General features: G+C 34.3%; 1 protein-coding gene across 4 annotated transcripts in view; it reads left to right on the top strand.

The window, feature by feature from the left end:
• Window positions 1-3,118, top strand: part of llgl2 (LLGL scribble cell polarity complex component 2) — a 102,108-nt gene extending 98,990 nt beyond the window's left edge. For all 4 annotated transcript variants that reach the window (XR_015082394.1, XR_015082395.1, XM_086015680.1 and 1 more), the window contains one exon: window positions 2,418-3,118. The gene's annotated coding sequence lies outside the window, so the exon portion shown is untranslated. The remainder of the gene's footprint in view (window positions 1-2,417) is intronic.
• Window positions 3,119-4,075: the final 957 nt, after the last annotated feature.

Raw genomic sequence — 4,075 nt, 5'->3', positions numbered from 1 at the left:
AAGCACTTTTAAGGTTAACCGTGGTTAGGTTAACTAAAGTTACTATGGTTAACTACCCTAACAGTAATTATTCTCTGATTTCTGTAGTCCTTCATGAAAGCAGACTGATTGTCGTATGTGTTTGATCAAAAACAGACATTTGCAACCATCTGCTTTTCCTTTGGAAAACTATAACGAAATCAGTAACTTAATCGCTTTCAAAAAGCTGGTGAGTGGATCAATCCCTCTTGTGTGATATTTCTTAATCATTGTTTAGTTCTTAGTTTTTTATCACTAAACAACAATAACAATAATTGGTTCATAAACAGGAATCGGAAAATGGTTTAGGACGTTTTGGCAAAATAATCAAATAGTAATCAAATAATCAATAGAATAATCGATTCTAAAAATATTTGACAGGGACAGCTAGCCCTTTCAACCACAGTGGTCACTACAGTGGACAACTATTTAAAATTGGCTTCCGCCTATATTAAATAATCTGAAAAACATCTTTATATTATAAATCATATCATCAAATCATAATTCATGCATGAAAGGGTACGGATGTAACGATTCACTTAAGCGCCAATTCGTTTCGATTTTCAGTTTCCGATTTTTAAAAATATTTTTTTAAACTTATTTCAAAACCAAAAGATGTTTTTATTTCAGCATCTGCATTTTGTCCTTGTTACAAACAGTAACATTTTTTAACTGTACAAAAAAAAACTTGACTATTAGGTCATTTAACTAATAATTGTGCCTGTTTAACTTCAGTTTTGTCTCATTAGTGTTTTGTGCCAGGACTAAACATTAAAAGAAATAAATGTACAATAGACTGGCTAATGACTGTTATCATTACAAATACTTTTGTGATCAAAATTACAATATCGATTCTTTTATTTTTTATATTGATGCATATTTTAAGAAGTTTAAATTGTTTTAAATCGATTTTCAATTTATCATTACATCGCTAGTGGCAGCCCTACATTCCGGCAAAGTGAAACAATAACATATCTTATGCCATCAATGGGCCAGCGAACAAATTAAATCAGACTAATGATCTGATCATTTATGGCATCTTTGAGTATCATTTGCCAAGTGTCCTCTTTTTTGCAAAGCTCTATGCAGGCCCACTAGTTGAAACAAGCCATTCTGATTAATCTTGCATTTGTGGAATATGATTTTAGCTGCAAAATCCACCCATTTTTAGCCACCTCAGAGGGCGGACATTTTGTCACTTCTATCACTGAAAATGACATCACAGGTGCTCTGGGCTCAAATAACAACCAATTGCAGCTCACCTGTTTTGTGAAGCTGAGCCATGATTGATCGTTACCTGAGGCTTGAGCAACTGTGATGTCAATTTCGGTTGACAAAATATAAGTGTAGAAAATATAAAAATATAAATATAAGTTCCTATATGTGAAATAAGGTTATATTGTTATTGCACACAGTGGAGTTATTGCACCGTAAGAAAGGGTGACCAAGTGAGTGTTAGTGGGAATGAATGGCTACCCCCCACACCCCTCTACTGTCCTCAATACTCTATCTCCTCCTTCCCCACTTGAGTAAGGAGTTGTAGAGTTTGATGGCATGATGGACAAAATAGTTTTTGAGTGTGTTGGTCCGGCACTTGGGAAGCAGCAGTCTTTTGCTGAAAAGGCTCCTCTTGTTGCTGATGACAGTGTGCAGAGGGTGCACATTATAGTACGTACATTACATTGTACATAACCACAGTGTTTACTAACAGATATTTTGAAAGGTATTTTTCTTCTGAATAGTTGCATTTTCTTTCATCTTTAATCTGTTCAATATTTTCTTATTTTGAATAGGTTAAAAAAATCACTAATTATCAATATCAGCTGCTATGAAATACTTATATAAAATGAAAACATTTTCAGCTATTTCATGTGGCCTATTCTCCAACGTCATCGTGTCATGCTTAACAATTAACAGTTGAACTTGTTCTATTTTGCACTTCAATTTATTTTCAACAAATACAAAAACTGAGGGAGTTGTTCATTTTATTTTTACAATGTTGTTCATTTATTGTATTATTAATGTGTTATTATATCTTTATATTCATCCTCAACTCTGAGTTTGTCTTTTATTGTGGACTTTAACTCTGAATTGCAGAGTGACTGTTGTGTTTTTTGTTAAAAATAAAAGAAAGGTATTTCTTTAAAATGATCTTTTATTTGTTTAATTGAAATTTTAGCAAATTTTATCAAAATTGCTAGCGGTATCTGTTACTTGGTATCAGTCCAGTGAGTACTCGTAATACTGCCAGTCAAAAAAAATACCAAAAACAAAATTAGTATCAAACATTCCGTAACCAAGATGTTTTGAACCCCAACATCTAAGTTGACTTTGTGTTCCAGTGTGCACATAATAGACCTGCAAGAAATAAATGGTATGACTTTCCTTTCTTTTTCCAGATTATAGAACATCCAATCAGCAAAAAATTTGGCAATCTTCTCCCAGCAATGACCTTTGGTGTTCAGAACAACTACATTTGCTCTGTGACTGATGAGCCCAAAGATTCTCAGGCCCCTCTTACACCATACCCAAATGTACTGGAATGCCACTTCAATGTAGGGCTCGCTTATTTTCAAGACACAAGTTGAAGGAGCACCACCACTTGTAGGGGATGACCATGAATGCTATTTTTTGGAGTTTTTTTGCAACTCAAGTGCCAGATTTGATCCCACAGAAAACATCAGTTTCCAGTGTCTCATAAACCGTTTGCCTTGTTAGTCATGATGACTTTCAAATTCGAATACCAATCAATCTTATTTAAAAGGGGCATATTATAGAAAATTTACTTTTAGGTTTTGCTTTGTTTTACTCTCAATTACCTTATCTGGACTCAAAAAAAAAAGGTGAAATAGTAAATAAATTTGCAAGAGACAGGACGGTGCCTTCTCACAAAAGGCTGATTTCAGCTGGGTTGTAAAAGAGGGTGTTGTTGACAAAAGCAAGTCACACACATTAATGACACCTACAAACTCTTTTAAACTGTGAAAAATGCAGACATCTCCTTTAAAGTATAAGTCAACCCAAACAAGAATGTGTTTATGCAGGCCCACTAGTTGAAACAGGACATTCTGATTAATATTGCTTTTGTAGAATATGATTTAAGCAGCAAAATCCACCCGTTTTTAGCCATCTTAGGGGGGGTGACCATTTTGTCACTTCTGTCGACCGAAAATGACATCACAGTTGCTCAGGTCTCAGGTAACACCCAATCATGGCCCAGCTTCATAAAACCGGTGAGCTGTGATTGTTTGTTACTTGAGCACCGAGCACCTGTGATGTCATTTTCAGTCAGTAGAAGTGACAAAATGGCTGCCCTCTGAGGTGGCTAAAAATGGGTGGATTTTTCTGCTAAAATCAGATTCCACAAACGCAAAATTAATCAGAATGCCTTGTTTCATCTAGTGAACCTGAATAAAACATTTTCTTGGAAAAAAAAAAATTGGGGTTGACTTCCACTTTAATTAGGAGTCAACGCCTTAATCAGTGGCAGCTAGTACACGTTAACTTAAATGCATTCATTTTTTGTGTTAGGTAATGGTTGCATTTTAAAATTTCTTATACTGGTACCTTGTAATAATTTTGATGTACGAAGTTTTAGAAAATGTATCATTCGTCTGTTTTTATTTTCTTAATCTGTCTTGAATTGGTGAATGACAAAAATGATGGCCGTGCATTTCATGGATCTCAACCTCCATGAATGTTTAGTTATTTTTTTTATTCTTATTTTTTTTTATTCTTATTTTATTTTTTAATCATTCAGTACCACCACACATGCTCACTTACCTGTAACTCTCTCCCCTCCTGTCCACTTCATTGCAAGCTTTGTCAAATGTCACATTGACACAGCTTGAATGCAATTAGCAGTGTTGTACTTAGAAGGGGCAATAATTTTCTATGGGGTTGCGAAGTTCTGTTCTTGTATATTGTAATTCACAAATGTGATTTTAAAGATATTGTAGTGCAATCTTGTTTAATGTATACAATGTGTGATTTGATTTGTACCTTTTGGGCCTTTTCTAAGTGGGGTAAACTTCTATTTAGGTTGTACAATAATATT

Source organism: Filicampus tigris, chromosome 19, assembly GCF_054856515.1.
Source record: "Filicampus tigris isolate MCC_2025a chromosome 19, RoL_Ftig_1.0, whole genome shotgun sequence".
NCBI lineage: Eukaryota > Metazoa > Chordata > Actinopteri > Syngnathiformes > Syngnathidae > Filicampus > Filicampus tigris.
Note: the sequence above shows the minus strand (reverse complement) of the source record. Positions and strands in the feature narration are given on the sequence as shown.